The sequence below is a fragment of the Suricata suricatta genome, chromosome 12, assembly GCF_006229205.1.
Source record: "Suricata suricatta isolate VVHF042 chromosome 12, meerkat_22Aug2017_6uvM2_HiC, whole genome shotgun sequence".
Taxonomy (NCBI): Eukaryota; Metazoa; Chordata; class Mammalia; order Carnivora; family Herpestidae; genus Suricata; species Suricata suricatta.
This window is the reverse complement of record NC_043711.1, coordinates 80,286,281-80,297,951: the sequence shown is the minus strand read 5'-3', so window position 1 is coordinate 80,297,951 and position 11,671 is coordinate 80,286,281.

Genomic DNA, 11,671 nt, shown 5'->3' with positions numbered 1-11,671 from the left:
GTTCACTGTACTGTGCATTAGATCTCCAGGACTTAATATTTATCTACTAGTTGCAAGTTTATGCCCTTAAACAACATTTCTCCTAAGCCTCCACCAGCTAGCCCCTGATAACCACTATTCTGCTTTCTGATTTTTTGAGTTTGGTTTTTCTTTAAATTCCACATATAAGTGATATCATAACAATATTTGCCTTTTTAAAAATCTGACTTGTCTCACTTAGCATAATGTCCTCAAGGTCCATTCATGTTTTGCAAACAGCAGGATTTCCTTTTTTCTCCTGGCTGAATAATATTCCATTATCTATATCCGTATCTATATCTATTTTTCTCACATCTTTATCCATATGTCAATTGATGGATACATAGATTTTTCCATATGCTGGCTATGGTGCAAAATGCTGCAATAAGCATGGAAATGCATGTATCTCTTTGATACCTTGGTTTCATTTCCTTTAAATATATACCCAGAATTGGAATTTGCTGGATCATATGGTAGTTCTATTTTAGATTTTTTGAGGGACCTCAATATTGTTTTCCATAGTGGTTGCACCCATCACACTCCTACTAACAGTGCACGAAGGTTCCCTCTTCTTCACATCTTCACCAGTTCTTGTTAACTCTTAATCCTCTTGGTGTAGCCATTTTAGTGTGAGATGATATCATATTGCAATTTTGAGTTGAATTCCCTGAATAATTGGTGATGTTGAGCACCTTTCCATGTACATGCTGGCCATTTGTATATCTTCTTTGGAAAAGTGTTTTTATTCAGGTTCTTTGCCCATTTTTAATCTGATTCTTTGTTTTTGCTGCTGAATTGTATACACTCCTTATAATTTTGGGTATTAACCCCTTGACAGATAAATGATTTGCAAATATTCTCTCCCATTCCATAGGTTTCTTTTTTACTTTGTGGTGCAGAAGACTTTTAGATTGCTGTAGTCCTGCATATTGATTTATGCTTTTGTTGCTTGGACTTCGGCATCACATCCAAAAAATCATTGCCAAGACCACTGTCAGGAGGGTTTCCCTCTAAGTTTTTCTTCTAGGAGTTATACAGTTTCATGTCTTTGGTTTAGTCTTTAATCCATGTTGAGTTCATTTTTGTGAGTGGTGTAAATTAGGGGGTCCAGTTTCATTTTTTTCAGCATTTGGTTATCCAGTTTCCCAGCTCCATTTAATGAAGACACTATCCTTTCTCCATTGGATATTCTCCACTGAGGTTCTCTTGTTGAATATTAGTTGACCATATATGTGGGTTTAGTTCTGGGTTCTCAGTTCTATTCCATTGGTCTGCGTCTGATAGAGATTTACAACCAAAGGTGAGTTAGAAATAAATGGGATGCATTTATCTGAGTATCTTCTATTTTATAAAGAAATTCTTAGTGTCCTGGTAGCTACTAGTCAAAATTTTATGGAGTTACTTATGTTGAACCAGAAGGCAAGTATAAAACAAGGAATTCTATAAATACTGCTCAAACTCGTTGGCCCAGATGAAGAGAATAGTACCTTTGACATGGGACACTAGCAAAGCAGGTGAAAAAGAAATGAAAAAATTATTATCTTTTTAAAAGATATATTTGGAAAGAGAGAGTGAGTGAGAGAGAGAGTGGGGGAGGTCCAGAGAGAGAGAGAGAGAAGGGGAGAGAGAAAGAGAGAGAGAATCTCAAGCAGGTTCCATGCTGTCAGCTCAGAGCCCAACACAGGGCTTGATCCCACAAACTGTGGGATCATGACCTGGGCTGAAATCAAGAGTTGGTCGCTTAACTGACTGAGCCACCCAGGCGCCCTGGAAAAATATTTTTCTTGGATAAAGTAATTTAATACTTGATATTTCAAAAACTTATTTGAGAAAATTTTCATGGAAAACACTCGAAGTTTTCTAAGTTTTCTTCTATTATATTGATCAATTCTTGTTTTGTTTAGAATAACATATTGTTGGAGGTGGAACACCATTTCAGTGAGTACTCTGGGCACCTTGAGGTCTTAATTTAGTCTTATGAGGACAGAGATGAATGACAGCAGAGAGCAGGCCATGTGGATCTTAATGGACCCATGGAAGAGACTGGAATTAATCCCTGGCCTGACAAGTCCCAATTTTCTTCTGCTTCCCTCTAAATTTTGGCTTGCCTCATGATGATTATTGGTACTTTTTCCAAATCAGTGCTTAAAGTTTGGGATTTCCTTAGTAGGTGCTTGGGTTGGTCTGTGTGGTTGAGTATCTGTCTGCTTGGAACACAGCAATAGTTGCCATTTTTACATGGCTTTTTCACATGTTCACCAGATTTGCAGTATTTCCTACAGCGTCCTTTTATGATCCAGCAAGATTTTTGGTTCCCACAGACTGAAAAGAGTAAAGAATGTCAATTATCTCAAGATATTATTGCTTATAGTTGTAGCTATTACAGTAACTATATTTGTAATCTTCACAACAAACCCACTTTCATTAGGAAGGATTATGTAGGCAAGGGAAGGTTTGCTATATATCATGTTTTTAAGCATCTTATCTTCCTTATCAAAGGAACTTGCTAGCCAGCAGGAGCTGCAGTTATCTGGTAAGAAGTTGTGTGATTATGTAACATGGGCCGAGCAGGGTGGGTTAATTGAATTCTGATTCAGCCGAGTTATTTGCATGCATCACACCACAAGTACAGAAATTTCTGCTTGAACTGGCTCCACAAATGACGCAAAAATAATTGCTCTGAGAGTCAACAATGAAACAAAATCAGTGTTATCAGTGTTTTAAGAGTATTCCTGATTCTCACCCGTGAGCACAACCCCACAGAGGGCTTGTTAAGACACAGACTACTGGCCTCATCTTCAGAATTTCTGATTTCGTATGTCTGAGATGGGGCTTGAAACTTTGCATTTCTAGAAAATGATAAGACTTTGATGAAGAAAATTAAAGAGGACACAAATAAATGGAAAGATGTCCTATGTTCAAAGACTGGAAGAATCAATACTGTTAAAAATATTCATACTACCCAAAATCATCTATAGATTAAATGCAATCTCTAGAAAAATTCCAATGGCCTATTTCACAGAAATAGAAAAAGCAACTCTAAAATTCATATGGAACCACACACACACACACACACACACACACACGCACACGCACACACACACACACACACACACACACACACACACACACCCCAAATAGCCAAAGCAATCCTATGAAATAACGAAGCTCAAAGCATCAGGCTTCCTGATTTCAAACTATATTTTAAAGCTATAATTTTCACAACAGTATGATGCTGGCATAAAAACTGAAACACAAACCAATGGAACAGAATTGAGATCCCAGAAATAAATCCCTGCTTACATGGCCGACTACAGCCCTGATTTTTCTGGGTTTATGTAAAGAATGTTCATTTGGGTCTTCTAAAGCTTTTTTACCCTGAAAGAAAGAGTAATTCTTCTGGCCATGTCTGATCCAAAGAGTAAGTGTTCATGGAAAACAACATCATAAACTTACTCTGCCTAACAAGTCCACCTCTAGGAATTTACTTAGAATTTCTTTTGTCCAAGTAAAAAGCAGATGCACAAAAAGTCAGTTGCAGTTCTGTTTGTCTTATCAAAGATATGGAAAGATGACATTTTACCTTGAATAGGGATTAGATGTACAAATTATGATCTATCTACATGATGGAACAGCAGGTGACTCATGGAAGCAATGAGGCAACAAGGAAGATGTCTACCATATATTTAATAAAAACATTTTAGAGCAACACATAGTTGCTTTTTTGGTTTAAATAAAGCTAGAAGAACATACATACTTATATGCATTTATATGTGTGTAGAAAAAAGTTTTAAACAGCAAACACATGAAGGAAAGTTTACCTTGTTTAAAAATTATTCAGGCCTTCATAAACAAGTAGTTTCAGAGCTCTGGCTACTTGTTTGTAAAATCTCATTCTAAATCATTAACACAATCACAGACTTTTATAGTTAGAAAGGAGCAGAAAGGACTGTGCTCTCTTCCACATGACTGCTCTGCAGATACTTTCATTTCAGATTACGAAAGGATTTCTTATGGAGAGATCCTAGAACTTAATGTCTAAGAAAGGCTTCAGGACTCATGATTTGGTATGGATTGGAAAGACAGCTGAAGTCAGGCAAGTGCTCAGTTGGGTCCTTGGGACATTGATATAAAGCACCAAGGGCAATTTGGGATGCTGAAGTTACACCTGAGTATCAGAAGGACTGTTTGGAAGACATCCTGCCCATGGCTCTAGGGATCCTGGCCAGACACACATTCCCAGTGTGAGGTCTCAGGTCTGTCCTGGGAGTACATTCTAAACAGGTCAAGCAGATTTCAGACATCCCTGAAAACCTTGTTGAATGGATGGACAGAAAGATAATAAGCCTTCCATGGGAAGTTCCCCACCCTAGCTCTCCTCCTTTTTCCTTGGTTTTGGTTACCTGGCAGCATCTGGAACAGGATCAAAAATACAATAAGGGTCAGAAGCAAGACTTTCATGGTCTTTAGGATGTATGTGGCAGTTCCAGGAGTCCAGAAAATTCTGCAGTGGACTTGGGTTCTCGACTCAGGTTTTTATTTGCCTCCACGGGGCGGGGTTCAGGAGGTGGGTCATAGGCAATGAAACAAAAAGTTCAAAGGAACACTGATCAATTAATTGATTGTTCACTACTCAGAACCCTGTTCTGAGGGGAGGCAGAAGACTAGAAGGGGAGGTAAAAATATCACGGTGGTATATAGAGGGAAAACCCACACCCCAGGGAGTCTCCCGCCCCCCCCCCCCTTACGGGAGTGTGGCAACAGCTCTGCTCATAGTGCCTCCCTCTATCTTCTCCTCATCACACTGCACTGGGACCAGCTGAAAACCCTCTCTCCCCTTGTACTGTGTTTCTAGGGAGAGGGGCTTAAATTAGGAGGAACTCAGAAAAGAGTAGCTTAATGGAGTGAATAAATGCATTTTTATACACTGCGTAACATACTGGAGACCCTTACAATCAAGATATTTGGAATCAAGCAGGTCAGACCTCCTTATTTTATAGATGGAGCAACGAGGTCAAGAGAGGAGGAGTGACCAGCAGGCAGGAGAGTTGGGGAGAGGATCTTACGACAGGGTCTTGCGATCATCAGAAGTGCCTTGTTTCTAGGGCAGATGAAGTGCACGGAGTATACTTCTGAGATGGGCATCTGGGACCCAGCACAGAAACTTCTATGAATACCTCCACACACAGCTGACTCCAGACCCAGCTGACATGCTAGCTACAGCTCAATCTTGTCTCCCTTAGGTTTCATGTTTGCCTTGTATCAACTCTTGCGGGAATAAAAATATAACCTTATGTCCACATACCTGCTTGGATATAGAGGAAGCACTTGATGTTTTTCATCTGAATGTCTAGGGGTTTATTTCTTCTGGTCACTTGGGAGGGGGCCATGGTTTATTTCTAGTCTTAATGGACTATGGCCAGAAACTAGGTCCTGCTACTCTTTAATTTTGGGAATGTTGTAATGATTTCTGTCTGCCAATGAGCCAGGTTCTTTAGACTGATCTGGAATGACCTTTGGAATATCCCCTACTAAATTAAGCTTTTTCACTTTTAATCAGGTTCCAATATTCTTACTTACTTTATATTTACATGAACTATGAAATACTCAGATAATTGTATTAAAATCCCCCAAGTGTAATTAAGCATTTAGTCAAATTCTTCTTATATTAGATTTTACATTAAAATTTTTAAAAATATTTTATTTATTTTTGAGAGACGGAGAGAGACAACGTGAGCAGGGAAGAGTCAGAGAGAGAGGGAGACACAGAATCTGAAGACAGGCTCCAGACTCTAAGCTAGCTGTCAGCACAGAGCCTGACGTGGGCCTCAAACCCACAAACCGCGAGATCATGACCTGAGATGAAACTGGACACTCAACCAACTGAGAAACCCAGGCGCCCCAGATTTTACATTAAAACTTAATTTTGTTGCTTTATCTTATGGGGCATCTGTTTTTATTATGACTGTCACAACTTCTGTGTAGATTGTGAAGTTTATTTGTTTGTTTGTTTATATTTTAAAGAGAGAGAGAGCACAGTCGGGGAGGAGGCAGAGGGACAGAGAGAGAGCAAGTCTCAAGCAGGCTCCATGCCTAGCTTGGAGCCCAACATGGGGCTCAATCTTATGACCCTGGGATCATGACCTCTGCTGAAATCAAGAGTAGGATGCTCAACTGAGCCACACAGGTGCCCCTTATTTATTTAGTTAGTTAGTTCACATACAGTGTTACATTAGTTTCAGGTGTACAATATAGTGATTCAATAACTCCATACATGGGGTGCCTGGGTGGTTCAGTCGGTTGGGTGCCAGACTTCAGCTCAGGTCATGATCTCACTGTTTGTGGGTTTGAGCCCCGCATCTGGCTCTGTGCTGACAGCACGGAGCCTGGAGCCTGCTTTGGTTTCTGTGTCTCCCTCTGTCTCTGCCCCTCTCCCCCCACCTCTCAAGAGTAAATAAACACTAAAAAAAATTCCATACATTCCTCAATGCTCACGATGATAAGCAAAGATTGTGAAATTCACTTTTACATAATAATTTACTTTGTCTTGTCCTTGAATTCCACTTTGACTTTTATATTCTGGCTGTGCATGTGATTGAACATTTGCAGTTCTTTTAATAGTCTATAAAATTTATTGTACTGGGGCACTGACTCTTGATCTCAGCTCATGTCTTGATCTCAGGGTCATGAGTTCAATCCTCACGTTGGGCTCCGCACTGGGCATGGAGCCTATTAAAAAAATAAGATTGTATTAAAGGAAGAGCCTTCCAGAATTGCGGATGAGAAGTCTGATGTTGGCTTCATTCTTTTTCCTTTTGTCTTTTGCATGGAAGTTTCTGATATGTGTGACCTTTCTATCCTGAAAATATAGATTTCTTTTTTGTTTTGTTTCACCTGTTTATGTCTAGATGTGTGCTTTCTTTTATGGATATGTGTGGGACTTGGTGAATCCTTTCAATATTAAACACATTTTCCTCCAGTTTTGAGAAGTTTCTTCTATTATGTCTCTAATTATAACTTCTGTATGTTCCTCTTTTCATTCCTGAGCTCATTATTTGGATAGGTAACATGGAAGTATTCTTTAAAATTCTTTTCCCTACTGGAGCATGTAGCAAATGTCTTCCCATGAAATCATGAGGAAAGTATGAGAAGCGTTCCCCCTGCTAACAATTTTAATTTTGTTGCCTTCTGTTTTGCATCATATAATATTTCTTCCATTCTGTCATGTAGCTCGCCAGCTCAGTGGTCTCGTGACCATCCTTTGATTACCTCCTTTAACGCAATTTTAAATCTTTAATTCTTTTATTTCTTTCTTCACTATGTTGAGCTAATTCTCCAGGCCTTTTGACATATCTCCATATCAACTCTTGATGGTAAAAATTTATCTGGGTGCTGTGGCCACTGCAGCCACCTTGCATACCACCTGTGGCCTTCCAGGCTCTTCCTTTAATACAATCTTAAACTGAGCATATTGCTTTGAGATCTAGAAGGTATTTTTTGTGTGTGCTTGTGCTCCATTTTAATTTCCTTGGAAGTCTTCCTTATGCGAGAAAATAAAAATTTTATCTGATTCTTCTATTAGTTGCACTTCAAAGAGAATGAGGTAGGAGTAAACTGCTTTTGTCTGCACAGCATGTCTCTTGGGGAACTGCCTCCTTCTGCGAACCTGCTAATCGTAGGACCATAATCTTATAACTGCTGGGGAGGACACATGAGCTGTAATGTGTGAATGGATTTTCTGTGTGGAATTTGGACCTTAAGTAGAGAAAACATGGAGACTGGAGGTCACATGTCCTCAGGCTAGAGGGACTGGGATGCAAAATTGTGGGCTTCCCAGCTCTGAGGAGGGAGATGTGCTCTCTCTCTCACCTTATCTCATATGATATGGAATTACTTAAATAAAAGTCAATCCAGATTTTGGGCACCAAAAACTAGATGAATGACCACTACTGCCCTTGATGTAGTAAGTGTAGAGCCAGATTCAGACCCAAGTCTGCCTGACATCAGAGTTTTTGGTCTTTATCACTGTGATATACTTCCTGTGAAACATTCATCCTTTTAAAAAGAGAATGTCCTCTGTGCTGTTCAGAAACTGTTGAGTTTGATGTAGTTCCACTTTTTAAAAATTTTTATTGCCTGTACTTTTGATATCAATTCCAAAAAATCGTTGACAACACCAAAATCAATGAGCTTTCCTCTATGTTTTCTTCTAGGAGTTTCATGTTTTCAGATCTTACACTTAGTTTCTTAATCCATTTCAAGTTATTTTTTTGTGAGTAGTGTAAGATTAGGGGTCTAGTTCCATTCTTTTGCATTTGAATGCCCAATTTCCCAGCAAGGTTTATTGAAGAGTATGTCTTTTCACCACTGACTATTCCTGGCTCTCGGTCAGATATTAGTTGACTGTATACATGTGGGTCTGTTTCCGGGCTCTCCATTCTGTTCCCTTGGTCTACGAGTCTGTTTTATGCCAGTATCATACTATTTTAATTATTAGTTTGAAATCAGGAAATGTGATGCCTCCAGGCTTCTTTCTCATGATTGATTTGGCTGTTTGGGGTCTTTTGCGATGCCATATGAATTTTAGAATTGTTTTTATAGCTTTGAAAAATGCCATTGGAATTTTGATAGGAATTGCATTGATTCCATAGGTGGCTTTAGGTAGAGAGGGCATTTTAACAATATTAATTCTTTTAATCCACTGACATGGAACATCTTTCTGTTTACTTCTGTCTTCTTCAATTTCTTTCATCAATGTCTTATAATTTTCAGATTGAGATCTTTCACCTCTTTCATTAAATAAGCCACTCTATGACTTCAGGTTGGAGAATTTAATTCATTTACATTTAAAGTAATTATTGCTAGATAAGGACTTAACAGTCTTATTACTTTCTAGCTCTTTTGTAGTTCACTTGTTCCTTTTATCATCTTTTGCTGTCTTTGTGGATTGATAATTTTCTTTCATGGAATGCTTTGATTCCCTTCCCCTTGTCTTTCCTGCATCTACTGTAGGTGTTTGCTTCATGGTTACCATTAGTCTTATACAAAACATCTTATAGAAAGAACATTCGATTTTAAGCTGAAAACAACTTAACTTTGACAGATACAAAAACCATACCATTTTACTACATCCTCATCTTTTGTTTTTGATGTTACACTTTACACTTTTTTATATTTAGTCTTCATTAACAAATGATTGTAGCTATAGCTATTTTTAATCCTTTATATGAGAGTTAAGTGATCAACACACCACCATGTTCAGTATTAAAATATTCTTAATTTGATTAAGGATATTATACTTATCAGCATCTTGCATATTTTCCTATGTTTTCATGTTACTAATTAGTTTTAATTTTAGCTTGAAAAATTCCTTTCAGCATTTCTTGTAAGGCAGGTCTAGTAGTGATGAACTACCTTTAGCTTTTGTTTATTTGGGAAAGTCTTGATCTCTTCTTCATTTCTGAAGGACTATTTTGCTAGGCAGAGGATTCTTGGTTGGCAGGGTTTTTTCTTCTAACATTTTGAATATATCACCTACTCCCTCCTAGCCTGCAAGGTTTGAGTGAGGAATTCTTTTTATCTTGCTACTTTTAGAGGTCTTAAAAGTCTTAGGACTATGGTCCTTCTTTTGATCTCTCAAAGCCAAGCCAAGTGCTAAGTGCCTCCCATTTATTTCCCCTAGTACAGTTCCTAAAGCGTTCAGGGTTACGTGTCTTTACCCAATCCAACAGAGTTGAGTCGGCCACCTGAGTGTGCTTGCGCATGACCTGCAGAGGCATGTGCATGCCATCTGTGCGGGGACACATGCAGTGCTGGCTGCAGCAGGGGAGGAGTGTGTGGAGTGCAGGTAATGTGTCACATGAGCTTCATGGACAGACCTCTTGATAGAGCCCATTAGGTTGTTAGTAGAATCCATGGCTCTTTGCTGGGTTTGCACCCCAGTTGCTGGGAGCCCCCCCTTTTTGCTCCTAGCTGCCACCAGACTAATCAGTCATGCCAATCCCCTCAGAGTTCTGGGTGGGGCAAGACAGAAGTGGGCCTTCTGGGTAGTGTCCTGCCCAAGGGGGGAAGCTGGGTACTCACTATGCTCTCACTTTTCTCATGGGAGAAATTGCAGGCTGAGGTGATGTCTTTTGGGCACTGAGCTGTGCTGCCTTGGGGGAGGGGCGGTGCAGGTAACTTGAAGCTGTTCTTCTCACCCTTCTCACTGCATCCATTCTCATATTTTTGCTCCACAAATTCTTGGGCTCCCACAAAGATACTCAGACCTTTGGCGATGGTCAAAATCAATGTTTCTAAAAAATAAACTCAAAATGGATGAAAGACCTAAATGTGAGAAAGGAAACCATCAAAACCCAAGCAGAGAAGACAGGCAACAACCTCTTTGACCCCAGCTGCAGAAATTTCTTGCTGACACGTCTCCAAAGGCAAGGGAATTAAAAGCAAAAACGAATTATTGGGACCTCATCAATATAAAAAGCTTCTGCACTACAAAGGAAATAGTCAAGAAAACTAAAAGGCAAGTAACAGAATGGGAAAAGGTATTTGCAAATGACATATTGGATAAAGGGTTAGTATACAAAATCTATATAGGGGTGCCTGGGCAGCTAAGTCAGTTGAGCATCCAACTTCAACTTAGGTCATGATCTCGCAAGCCCATCACAGCCTAATAAAAGGTAATCTAAAGCACATACTTCAATCCCTATTCATCACAATTTCTGGTTCATGGGCTCGAGCTCCACATCAGGCTCTCTGCTGACAGCTCAGAGCCTGGATCCTGTTTTTGATTCTGTGTCTCTCTCTCTTTGCACCCCCCCCCACTTGCATTCTATCTCTTTCTCAAAAATAAAAAAAAAAACATTAAAAACAGTATTTTATAGCTAAGGAGAAGGAGGGAGACAAACCTCAAGAGACTTTTTTTTTAAGGGTTTTTTTGTTTGTTTAATACATCTGAAAAGAACGAATATACAAAGAATTGAGACATGTGAAAGCATCGGTTCAACACTAATGAATCTACAAGAATTAGGATTTGGGGAAGGCGGAGAAGATTACCTAAACATTTTTTAAAACTGGGAACTGCAACCAAAATAAGCGGATAAAATCCCTATTAACACTTATGAAGAGTCTTCATAAGACTCCATGATTTTCTTTTTAATTAAACTAGAGAGCCTTAACTAGCTACTCTAGGGCTCCTCATATGCAAAACAGAAATACGGGGATTCCCTTGACTGGTCCCCACATTGTTAAATGTTCTCCCCACCCCCACCCCAGCTTCTTCATGAAGCAGGTCTCCGTCCTCCCAACTTCCAGGAGGATGCGCATCTTTCCACAACACCTGTCTTCCAGCACCTCCCTCACATCTCCTCGGTTCACCGGGTCTCCGGCTGTGTTCCAGGAACACCGTATCACACGCTATTAGGCTGGACATCTATGCTAAGCATATAAGACAATGACTGACAGGGAAAAAAACGTTTTTTAATTATGTACTCAATCCATTTGGTGTATTTCAAAAGGTGCAATACTTTTCTTCATTTATCATGAAAGAAGTTAGAAATTAACTTCAAAAAAAATCAGCAAATGGCAAACAGATTTCCTTGAAAGTCACAGTCACATCTAGAGTGCGTCCCAGAAAAGAGGAGGGGCGAGACAGGTC